The sequence below is a fragment of the Myodes glareolus genome, chromosome 11 (genome assembly GCF_982192425.1).
Source record: "Myodes glareolus chromosome 11, mMyoGla1.1, whole genome shotgun sequence".
Taxonomy (NCBI): Eukaryota; Metazoa; Chordata; class Mammalia; order Rodentia; family Cricetidae; genus Myodes; species Myodes glareolus.
The window spans coordinates 76,423,786-76,436,955 of NC_142036.1; the positions used below are offsets into that span (position 1 = coordinate 76,423,786).

A 13,170-nucleotide genomic window follows, 5' to 3' on the forward strand; every position below is an offset into this window, starting at 1 on the left:
GACATATTAGTAATTTCGGGTAGCTAGTTAATAGTATGCTTGCTTTCTTGTGACTTTTCCAGACATACTTATTATTTTACTCTTATCCTTCCTTCTGTATTTATGATCCGACTAATTAGAGTCCCCATATTCCCATTCCCCACCTTGTATCATTGTATCCTGTAATTCCCCTCTCTGTTGCTACATTTTCAACGATGGTCCCTCTTTACTTTTTTGGTTTCTGCAGTTACTCAAGGCTATGCATTCACATTTGAAGATTTGGAGATAGGAGGCTAATATGAGAAAGAATCTTTGACATTTTCTTTCTAGATCTGGGTTACTTCACTCAGTGTGATCTTTTCTTCTATGCATTTGTCTGCAAAGTTAATGACCTCATTTTTACTTTACTGCTGAATAATATTACATAGTGTTTGTTTACCACTTTCTCATTACTCAGGCCATTTGAGTTACTTCTATTTTCTAACTATTGTGAAGAGAGCAGCAATGAACATGGCTGAGCAAGTATCTGTAGAGTAGGGTAGATGTCAAGTTTTTGGGCATAGGTCAAGGAGTGGTCTACTTGGGTCATGTGGTATCTTTTTAGTTATGAGAATTCTCTACACTTATTTCCAAGGTGGCTGGGCCAGGTTGCATTGCCATCAACAGGGAATGAGGGTTCCGTTTCACATCTCTTCTAGTGTTGCTGTCAGCTGTTTTGTAGATCTTTGCTGTTCTGACTTTGAGTGTATTCCCTTCACATGTATGCCTGTTTTCTGTGGTGACTGTAGTCCTCAATTATTAGCTTTTTCATTTAATAGTAAAGTATTTGCAGCCTATAATTTTCAGAATATATTTTTCAAAGCACCGAGTATATTGGAGTATTAAAATGACTGTTAGCACAAGCCTCAGCAGTAAATAATAATGCAACTACTAGATTCCTTGTCACTGTTGTCACAATTGAATTAATTCACAAATAAACTATGAAAAACAACATGAGAGATCACAACATTGTCCCCTAGTTTGTGTCTGTGTGTGTTTAAGTCTACATTGATATATACAAATTAATAAATGTATGATTTATTTATGTATATATGCTTATAAGTTTACATATACATTTAATTTTGTGAACCGAGGGAAATAGATGGATTTTGTGTATGGTCCTTTATATCTGTTCTAGTACAGTGTTGTTCTAATATGATTTATAGAAAACATTACACTTACTAGGCAAGGCTGTTCATCATATTCAAATTAAATAAAACATAAAAATTGTACAACTTTACTACCTAATCTGTATTTCCTGTGAATTAAGAAATACTTTTGCTACTGGAATTTTGTCAACACAATTTCTAGAAGATGGAAAATTCTGTTTTGCTTTTTAGTTGCTATACTGTCTTTATGTGGCATTCAGGCAAAGAGCAGAGTTATATTTCCTTATCAATATGGACTTCACATCATTAAACAGCACAATCGATGACTTCAGTGGTATATTTTACATTCATCACACTTCAGACTTTCTCATTCTTTTACACTTAAGAGAGATATGAATAAAGATTATCATTTAAAGATATTTTAACACATGCTGAAAGAGAAGGTATGGAACTAGGCAAGCATTCATTTTTAGTTTATGATAAATGATAATTTGTGCATATGGCCTGTCTTAAATAATAATAGATGTTTGTATTTGAGAATACCAAAAGCATTTCATAAAACTAGAGCAACTCTTATAGGTACCTGACTACATCTTGTAGAAATGTCATTAAAATGGGTGCTGATATCATCTATTGAAAGAATTCTTCGCGTTACAGGAACTAGAGTGTTCAGTAAGCGTGAGGAAAGAGTAAGTCCCACATTTTTTTGTCTTCCATATTAAACTTGACATCTCTGGTTGAACTTTTGTAAATAAGATTATTTTGTGGTATTTTGTTTCCACTAATATCTGGGTACTACATGAAGTACCGTGAAGGCCAGAAGAGGGTTCTGGATACCTGGGAACTGAAGTTACAGAAGGTTATAAATAACCATGTGGGTGCTGGGAATCAAACTGAAGTCTCTTTAGTAATAGCCACTGCTCTTAACTCCTGCACCATTTCTCTAGTCTCCAATTAAAGTTTATTTTCTTTTTCTTTTTTAATTTTTGAGCTTAAAATTTACTTACATTTTCTCTTCCTTTCCCTCCCTTCAAACCCTCCCCCAAACCCTTCTCCAGTTTCCTTCAAACTCATGCTCTCTTTTTTTTTTTTAAAAAAAAAAACTAATAGTTATTGCACATAAACTGTTCAGTCCACATAATGTTACCTATATGTATGGTGTTGGATAACCAATTGGTATGTCCTTCCCTAGGTAGGTCACCTCTCCTGTTCCCAGCATGCTTTAATTGCAGGTAGTTCTTTGTTTAAAGTTGAAGCTTTGTGGATTTTTCTCCATTTACTTTGGCATGTTCATTGATGTCATGCCTGTTCAACTCACTTTTAGGCAGTCATGTGGATGAATATGGTGTAGCCTCTGATAGTACTAAGAGACAGAGTCTCACAACCAACTCCCCGATCCTCCGGCCTTATAATCTCTCTGCCTCCTTTTCTGCAATGCTCCTTGAGCCTTAGATGCAGGAGTGTGTTGTAGATGTCTCCTCTTGGACTAGGCTCCACAACTCTGCATTTGATTGGTTGTAGGTTTTTTTTTTTTTTTTTTTTTTTTTTTTTTTTTTTTTTTTTTTTTTTTTGTAGTAGTCTCTATCTGTTGCAAAGAGAAGTTTTCTTGAGGATGGGATAAGGTATATGGGAATGAGGACAAATGCTGTTAAATTATTGCTAGGGATTGTGCTGGTTGAGCAAATTAGTGATTGGGGAGTCTCTTCTAATACCCATGACTTCCTTAATTCTGGGTAGTTAGCGAGGGTTCCATGATGCGACATAGTCTCCCTCTTGTTGTGCATGTCTTAAGTCCAATTAGAGAGTTGAATTGTACTTTTAAAATTTTTGCCATATGCATTCTTTTGATCTTGTTCCAGTTCTTGTACAGCTTTACCTTCTATCTCAAAAAAAAAAACACACACACAGCTGAGTAATAAAACAAACAAAAAAACTGAGAAGACAAAAATGCAAAGACATAATAGCCCGAACCTGAGAACAACCTAAATGTCCTTCAACCAAAGAATGGATAAGGAAAATGTGTTACATTTACACAATGGAGTCTTACTCAGCTGTTAAAAAACAGTGACATCAGGAAATTTGAAGGCAAATAGATGGGGCTAGAAAAAACTCATCCTGAGTGAGGTATCTCAGACCCAGAAAGGCAAACATGGTAGCTCGTAAGTGAATATTAGCTTGGCCAGGCAGTGGTGCACATGACTTTAATCCAAGCACTTGGTAAGCAGAGGCAGGTGGATCTCTGTCAGTTTGCAGCCAGCCTGGTCTACAAGAGCTAGTGCCAGAACAGCTAGGGCTGTTACATAGAGAAACCCTGTCTCCAAAATAAATAAATAAATAAATAAATAAATAAATAAATAAATAAATGAATAATAGCTGTAAAGTAAACATTCTTCATACTGAATTGCCTTGCCCAGACAAATTACAAGGGGAGGTGCTTACACTTACTTCAACATGATATGCCATGCTTTGTTGGTACTCGTGGGAGGCCTGCCCTTTTCTGAACAGAAAAAGAGGAGTGAGTTTTGAGGAGAGGAGGGAGGGTAAATTGCTAGCAGGATGTAAAATACATATATAAAAAGTGAGAAAACAGAATAAAACAAAAAGACCACCAAAATACATGGAGTTAGTTTTGTGTTGGCCAACTACTGGGCATGAAGTTTGACCTGGTATGCACTTCATTGCATAAAATTGATTTTCCCATTGCGAGGAAATTGCTCTTTTTAATATAGTTTCCTGTTTACTTCACATTTTTGTAGATTTAATAGCTATTTATTTTATGGAACGGTATGGCAAAATTATAAAAGTAGTTTAAGAATGTCAATAGGAATACTAAGTAAGATACAGATGCAGAAGAGTGTGAATAAAGCCACACAAATTAAAAATTATTCTAAAGACTTCCTTAAGGTAAAAAACTGTATCAGATCATTTCATTTTAGTCTCGTATAGCATGTAAATTGCTATACATAAAATATGGTTTAAATAAATTGCAGCAATATCTTTCCCATGATTCTCTTTGGGTTTATCACTAAAAACTACTATTGCCACCATAGACAGTCAGATTTTTGTCCTATTTTAATTTTTATAAAATTTTCATCTCTTGATACTCAGACTAGAACTATCATATATTTTTTGAGACTACAATATAGTTACATATCTCCCTTCTCTTTCCTCCCTCTCAATCCCACTATGTAGTCCTTCCCACTTTCCTTCAGGTCCATGTCATCTTTTTCATTAATTGTTATTGCATGCAAATATGAATATGCATATACATATATATATTTTAAATACCTCCTGCTCAGTCCATTTAATATTACTTGTATGTATTATTTCATGACTAACCGTTTGGACCTGGATAACCAAATGATTTGCTCCTCCCTAGCAATCAGGATGTCTGAAGCATCCACAAGTAATCTAATAACTATTTGACTAAAAAAATAAATGCCTATAGTATATGTAATTCTTTGTATACCTATGCATATATAATTTCAATCAACTTTTCTAATCTGAACTGATTAGAGAGCCAGAGACCACCTAAAAAATTTTAGTACCAAAATGGAAAGTCATCTTTTGAATTCTTGGTTGAGGTTGTTCATCCAAAAACATATAGTCTTTTACTGTTGCCCTAGTTTTCTCCCCAGAGGTAGAAGGTAAGTCCCTGATGCTAAAGAAACCATGCATTGAGACTCAGGTCCCAGAGACCTCTGAGCCTGAATGCCTCTTTCCTGAGGGTTAGCTTTCATATCATGCATACTTCCAAAGGAGGGAAACAGCCAACAGTCCTACCCAGTTATGATGCCTCTGAACCGCATCAATAACCATCATGGCACAATGTCCCTAACGGTGCACTAGTGACAGCAAGTCTCTCATTGGACTTGAAACACCCTGAAGAAGAGGCGAAACATACCTGGAAATCTACGTAACTAGTCAGTGCTATTGAAGTCGTAGTTTTAGAGGAAAATCTACAACCTCTAATTTACTAACCAGCATAATCCCTAACAATCTATAAACATTTTTCCTTATAGTTACAGATAAGTGTAATCCTCAACCCTCAAGTAATCTTCTCTTTGCAACAGAGACCACTTCCAGAAATCACAATCAATCAAAATGCAGACTTGTGTAGTGATCTGGATTCCATTGGCTACATTTTCAAAACACTCCAAGCTCAAAGGCTTTTGGAACACTGTGATTGTAAGGGACAGAACATCAGGAAAGTTTGCTGAAAATGTCTCCTTGTAACCTAAGAAGCTACCTTTATAAAGTCTCACAATACAAATGCCCAAATGAACTGAACAAGGATGACAACAATGGACATGCTAACGTGGCCTGAGAAAAGGCCATGACAACTCCCCCACCCAAATGACTATAGATAGTTGAGGAAGGCTGGGAGCAGAGTACTTTTGTTTATATAGTGGTTTGAGATACATACAAATTTTGACAAAAAGTCCAGAATAGTGCTCTTACTCCTACTTCAGCTATTCCTGACCCCCAAGTCTTGTACTCAGTGGAGCCCATGGAGAAGTAATTAACTCAAATTTCTGTCTTAGGACTCCCGCTTTGTGTTGTGTGTTCTTGGTTTGCAAGTGTAGATGAGTACACATCCACAGCTACACCAGGGGCTGCTGGTTCAAGTTCACATTTACTGCTAATATGTATTTAAGACTCCCCTCTGACTCTTAAAAGCATGCTGGTTAAATATCTTTTATCATTGGATTATATACCAATCATTGATGTGACTACACTCTGTTAAGGAGCAGTTGTATTTTCAAGTTGGAACAATTGTGGGTACAACTGATGTGGACTTTCAGTGTAGGTTTTCATATAAGTTTTCAGCTATGTTTGGTAGCTAACACCATGGTTTCTGTATCATAATAGTATACTTAAGTCAAAGCAGACATAGTCACTAGGTCTGTAATCTCAGTACTTGGGATATTGGAGCAGGATAATAGCAATAAATTTGAATATTCATATTTGACTATGTACTGAGTTTCAGACCAACCTGAACTAAAGAATAAGACCATATTAATCATAAATAAACCTAGAGTAGGCTTACTTTGTAATAATTTGCCCAACTGCTTTCCAAAGTGACTGAATTATTTTGTATTCCCACCGTCAGTAAATAAGTTTTCCATATTGCTCTGTCTCTTTGCAGATGTCAGATATCATTGGCGTTATGGGTTGTAGCCATTAAAATGGATGTGTAGTGGCATCCTGTTGTTTTAATAGCAATTTCCTAATCAGATACTGATACAGGTTGAGTCCCTTCCGCCACCTCATTCATGAGTGTGAAGGCCTAACTTCCACTATCTTGGTGATCTAATTTAGAGATAAGATTTTTCACAGAAATGTCATCAAGTAAGCATGAGCTCTTAACAGTGATTCTTATCCACTGCGACTGTGTTCTTTATTAAAGGGAAAATTTGCACATAAGGACGTGGAGAGAAAATGCTATAGGATATGAAGACTGTGGTCTCTAACCACACAGAAAATTGCAAGAAGGAATCAGCCAGCCAACACGTCGATTCCAACTTTTAATCCACAGAAGTATGATCTGAGCTTTTCTGTTGCAGGAGCCATCAGTGTCTTCTAGTAAGCCCTAGGAAGCTGATAGACAGGTGATGTCAAGGTTCTTCTATGCGTATTTCCATCAGATTTTCATTTTGATGAGGTATCTGGTCAGATCTTTTCTCTATTATAAATTGGGTTGTTTTCTAATTGTTGACTTTTCCAAGCTTTTTTATATGTTGGATAGTCATCCTCAATGAAACGCAAACTTTATAGCTATTCTCTCCATCTCTGATTAATCCTTTCATTCCTGCAGTATATTCTACAGAGCAGATTTGTCTTCATGGAGTCCAGCTGATCAATTTTCCTTAATAAGATCTGCCTTTTAGCTAAAAGTCATTGTCAATCTCACAATCACCTAAATTGTCTCCTTTGCTTTCTTGTATGGTTTTATAAGTAACAGTGAGGAACTTAGCTTTTGATTCATCATGAGTTACTGTTTTGTGAAAGGTTTATTGTCTATGTCTAGATTGACTTGTTAAAAGACTCATCCATTCACTGAAATATCTTTATTGTTTTGTGAAAAATATTTGACTGTGTTTACATTTGTCTATTTTTGGTCACTTTTTCTTTCCTTTTTTGGTGTTGTTATTGATTAATTTACCTCTTTTTCAGCAGTACCACACTGGCTTGGTTATTGTAACTTCAGAGACATCTTCAAGTGGAAGAGCATCAGTCTTTCCATCTCGTTCTTTCCCGCAGACTTATGCTCATTTATTTATCGCTTGCCTTTTAATTAAACTGATATCTCTAGCATAACTTGATGGGATTTTGTTTGGGGTTACCCTAAATCTGCAGAATAGTTTAGTGAGAACTAGCGCCTTACCATATATGTATTCTTATTTATGTGCTTGGATTTCATGGTATTCATTCTCTTCCATCTCTTGATTTCATTTATCAGAGTTGTAATAGTCTTCATGTGGATCATGAATATATTCTATTAGTTGTTTACTTAACTTGGTTGGTGGCATGAGCCTGGGAGAGCAGGGCCTCAAAATGAAGTAGACTAACATCTCTTGCAATAGCCAACTTTATTCAGAGCATCAGGCAGTTATACTCTGAGGGCTAAGAAGAGTCACCTTAGAAAAGTGTCCAACCGCAAGGACAAGCTACATGTGGCAAAAATCTGTTTCTCCCTAGACGCATAAGAATAGCCTATCCACTCACTCCTCTCCACTACACCTAGGATGAAGAAAAACACTTTCCAAGAACAATTCTTTGCTTTGAAGAAACAGATGTCACAAGACTTGAATATCATGTTTTCTTGGGGTTTCCTCACAAGCACTCAGAATTCTCACATGACTCCATTTGTGGACACTGTTCTGACAGTTAGTCTTATATTCTATTATTTTAATTATTTAGTGTCAGAATTACTAATTTTATATAGTAATAGGAAATAGTAAAATAATTTTTCAGCTTCTAAAAGTATGTAATGATAAGCTGTAGTCATTATTGTTTTGTGCCTCTGGGGAGTGGTTGAGAAAACTTGTGTTGAATGTATGTGTCCTGACTTAGGACGACAAGAGATTGTAAATGGGTGGGGTTTTTCAAACAGAGCATCAATGGCATGTGCCCATATCCTTGAAAAGTTGGACATTTACACAGGAATAAGGTCATGCATAATTTAGTTACAGAAAGTGCTAATACCTTTATTTAAAACCAGGTACCTGAGTTTTTGAGAATCTCCTGTCAAATATTAATTTAAATGTTAAATGCTCAAAAGATGAGGAAGATATTATGTTATCAAATTATGTGTTACGTTCTCTAAAATTGTTTTAGCTTCTCAAATGTAAATATCAAGTGTTCATTTGAAAGAAGTCTAAACTTTCCTTTCCTCATTTTAGGGCTTGTTTTAGCTAGTCTCCTGGGTTGATGTCTTAAAGAATTTTGCTTTTTAGGTTTCTTGCTTTGTTTACAGTGGTGAGGCTGGCGCTCAAGGCGGTGGCCATGCTGGACAAGTGCTATACCGCTGTGCTACATCTTCAGCTTAGCTTCGTAATTTCTATACAACAAATTTTCTCTATTAATATTCAAAATATTTCATTTATATGATTTTAATCACTTAGTATTCTTAATAAGAGATCTTACAGATTTTCAATGATTGTCATAATTTTCATAAAGCCTTTTTAATTCTTCATTTCCATTATTATGTATGGGCATGTACTTGTCGTTGCATGTTTCATGTGGATACTGGAGGCCATGTTGGAGGAGTTGTTTTTTTTCTCCATCGTGTGGATCTTGGGCCTCTAACTCAGCCCATCTAACCATAAGTGCTCTATCCTGCTGAGCCCTCTCACTGGTCGGCAATTCTCTAGTTTCTATGTGAAATATAGTCTAGGAAAACAAATAGTGAGAGTCACTTGCTAGCTCGTTTTTGAGAACCATTTCATAAACAGGACTGGCTGGAGTGAGGCATAACAGTGGAGTACAAGCCTGGCATGGTTTTATTTGTTTTCAGTATGAGCTTTTGGTTATGATTAAGCAGTCAGGATTTATTGGTTCTTTTACTCTGGACATTTAGAAAATCTGTATAATCTATATAACTTTATAGTCAGTTTAGAGCATTATCTTCCCTGTTACTTAATGCTGTGTAGATGTGGACTGTCCAGGGATGTGGCAGCAGAAGAGGTAACACGAAGTCCTTCACTGCTATTGCATCTGTGAGTTGAGAATGAGCTAACTAATTACTATTTCTAGCCCTGGACTGGCACATGGGGAAAGTGAGGTGAAATGGGAAAGGCTTACTTATTTGAGATATTTGTTGTCACTTTTCTTCAGTCTCTGATGCCCTGCCTTGCACTTAACTAGCTCCCCTTCATTGCTTGAAGTCTTAGAAACAATTGATAGCTCACTAATATACATGTTTATAAAATATTTTTAGGAGCAGTATTTTTGGAGTGTATCATTTTGTTTTGGATTATTCTTTTTTATCCTTTCTGTTTGATTCTACACTGTACATAACCTCTGGGTCATGCTGTTCCTTTTGAATAAAATAAAATTACTTTGATAGGCAAGGCACTTTGAGAATAGTGACTCCAACTCATTCTAGCTTGGGGCAGCTTTAGGTCTCTTTTTCATCTTTTCAGATGGAGGCAGAAGAAAGAAATAGATTTGAGATAATCAGCAAATCTATGAAGCATAAGTCTAGCTACACCAGCCTTCCCTTGGCCTTTTAGAACTCAACTTGACTGCTTCCCCATAGTGTCGCTGTACATCTCAGTCGGGTCAGAGGAACAATTTTCTCCTGCCTAGTGACTGGGATATAGAGTCGTTCTTCAGTAAGAGGGGCTGAGGGATGGCCACTTGTGTAAGTTATGGAAGACTGTATCTCTTTGGCAGGGAAGTCCTACCTTATGCCATCACAGCGTTTGCTAGTCTTACTGGTAGTTCCATTCTTGCTGGGTTCCCTGAAGTCCATTCCACCACTTAATCATGCTTAATCTCCAGCCTGCTTGCAGAGTTGTTGTGCCAAGAAAACAGAGCAGATTTGAAATGCTCTATTTTCTTGATCTTCTCTGAGCACCCTGTCAACAGTATGGGTCCCATCTCTATCCATAACCTGGCTTTGTTTTGAGCTTATACACTTTCTAAGCATTGACTGGATTTAATATGAATGGCTTGATATTTCTTCTATTAGCATATACTTTTCAAGGCAGTTGACCCTTTGCTTGAATGCTTTACCCAATCTATTGTGTGGTATCTGAAACAGAAAAACAGTGTTTTTGCTGTGGAGTGAATGAATGAAGCATTTCTTTTAGACTCAAACTTAAGAAATTCCTTTGACTTATTCCATAGTTTTTGCTTGTCCAGGGATTAACACAGTATATAACTTATTTGTCTGTTTTGCAGCACTTTTCTGGTTTCCAAGTCCTTATACATGCTAAGCAATCCTCTGCCATTAAGCTGGATTCTAAACCCTGACGTTTTATTTTGAAAGCACGTTTAGTATTCCAAAAGCTTATGCTCCTACAATACTTTCATCAGTTGAATTATCTGGATCTCTAATTAATTTCATTTTCCAAGATGGTGTTAGAGTATGTTTCACAGACTGCTTGCTTAAATGTCCTTCTTAGAGGAAAATATGTTATCATTTCATAACTTGCTTGAGCCTGTCGTATCCTTGTCCTCACAGGTTCCTGCCTGTGTATTCGATTCTGGATTCTGTCCCTCTCATCTGTGCCTTCACATGAATCTATCTTTCTCCTGCTGTATACCTATTTCTAACATATCATATGTTTTAACATAACATCTAACCCTTATCATAAAAAGTGTATAGAAAGGTATCTCTATGTTGGAATGGTTGGGAAACACTGTGTTTTGGCATCTCCATTAACAAACTCTTTGCTCAGTGATTAGGCCTAATAAATGGTGAGAGTTGTCTCTCAGTTTCCTGATTTTAGAGTGCATCTCACTTTAAGAAGCACCACACACACTTTCATAATATTATGGAACACTTCGAGTGTATTTTCAGGCTGAAACATACCTGCTTGTGGCAGTTCAAAGACTCTTTCTTTACAAACATGTATACCTTTGAATTTGTGTTATTTTTTAATCTTCAGAAAACTGCATTTCTAAAGATTTGGGAAATAATTTTTAAACCCAGAGCATTAATAGTTTTATCTTTGCAAAAATGTAATCTCTTGCTGCATTTTTACAAATTTAATGACTTTTTATACTCATGTGTGATGGAAAGGAAAGAGTGATGAAGGAAGTGAAATAAATCGTTTTATACAAACAACTGGAACCAAATTTCCCATAGCTGACATTATTGGAAGTGAGTGTAGTATGAGAGGCAGACTAATGGAATATATCACTGGGGGACGCAGACTAATGGAAACCACGGCCTCAGCTTACCTTTGATGGTTTTGTAATTTCAAAGAATTGTTAAAGTGTATGCCTTTGTGATTTTAAACTTTAGAAAACATGGCTAAATGAAAGTAACATTATGTAGGAGTAGATGAGCATGGACATGCTAAAGAACCTCTGCTAACTTGAGCTGGCTCTTTGAAAGTTGCTAGTCATTGCCAGTTATGGTATAGTAAGCCCAGTGTGCAATCAAAGGTGAATTGTATGTAAGAGTATTACTGTAATAAATTCAAAATGCAGTAATTGATTTGGGTATTAATGAACCAAAGTCATCTTACTCTAAACAAATAGTGTTTACATGGTCTGAGGATAATGTCGGTCTCTAGATTGGAACCTGGGAGGAGGACAGTTACCATGTGTATGAGATCGTTTTAAAATTCTGTAATTTGAAATAGAATTTGCCACTAGATGTTGATAAGTAGTCATTTCATTAATAATTAAAATAGTTTAGAATTTTGGAATTGCTGTTTTTGTATTTCTCTTGTGATACATTTTGTAGCTTGCTTCAAGTTTGGTATCTCAGGCTTCTTTGATCTCCTGCCCTCCTTGATTGTCATCTTAAAGCAACAAAACCAGCAAACTAACTGAACAGTAAAGAATGATACCGTGTATAGTTTACCTATTTTAGATGGGTTTCTGATGAAATAATGTCCTAAATGAAGATGTACCTGGGTCTATTTTCACCATGTTTTACATTTGGTTTATAATTGTGCTGTGAACTGAGCAGCTATATTCTGTTCTTTGCAGTCATTCTTAACATCCAGCCTTTAAGTGAATGGGCATCATCTGTGTAGGTCTCTCGTGACTGAGTGTGTACTCTGTTTTGCTATGGCAGTTTCCACACGGCCGCTTTTGTTCTGAAATATGTTCATTTTCTATAGTACTTTTCACCCCTGTATGTATGTACAGGAATCACTTCACCCACCACCGAATTGCAGCCACTACTGAGGTGGAACGCAGCCACTGTTTAACAGCGCCCTTTCCCCTAGGTGCTGACAGCTGCAGAAGACTTTGTACATGGGCCTGTACGGAAGGTATTTCGCCACTGTGCCATCTGCAGAGTGACACTACATAGACTGTAAGTTTCTTGTGTGCCCGCCAGAGACTGGGAAACTCAGTGAGAAAGAGTAACAGATAGCTGGGAAACGCCCTTGAAAAATCTGTGGAGGTCAGGTAAACTTACTACTTCTCTCCCTGGCTCTAAGTGTGATTTGTGATAGGTACCAAGTTGAATACCACATAGATGATGGATCATTTTTGGAAGTTAAATTATGAAAACCCAAAGAAATTCACAAACCAAAATCAAGGAATCAAGTTATGTTCAAGTTTTTAAGTATCCAAAGTGTCCCTAAGACATTAGAGCCATGTTGTTAAGGTTGGCCATCAGCCTACAGCAGAGCATCTTCATCAACTTTCCTCAAATGGTGCTGATGCTGCCTCTGTGACAGTCTTGAAACAACCACAGGGTGTGATGAACTTATCTTGTCTCTTTAATTTAGAAATTCAAACTTTGAACTTAAAAAAAATTGCTTTGAATCCAGACATGGGAGAAAGTAAGCAGTTAAATATTAAAACACAATATATTTCCATCTCTGTCTCTCATTTATTTGATGAT

General features: G+C 36.5%; 1 protein-coding gene across 5 annotated transcripts in view; it reads left to right on the top strand.

Moving 5' to 3' along the window:
- Nova1 (NOVA alternative splicing regulator 1) overlaps positions 1 to 13,170 on the top strand; it is a 122,822-nt gene that overhangs the window by 45,153 nt on the left and 64,499 nt on the right. The window contains exon 1 of one of the 5 annotated variants that reach the window (XM_048415776.3): positions 12,545 to 12,633. The exons of the other annotated variants lie outside the window; for them this stretch is intronic. The gene's annotated coding sequence lies outside the window, so the exon portion shown is untranslated. Of the gene's footprint in view, positions 1 to 12,544; positions 12,634 to 13,170 lie in introns of those variants that run through there. 5 annotated transcript variants of the gene reach the window in all.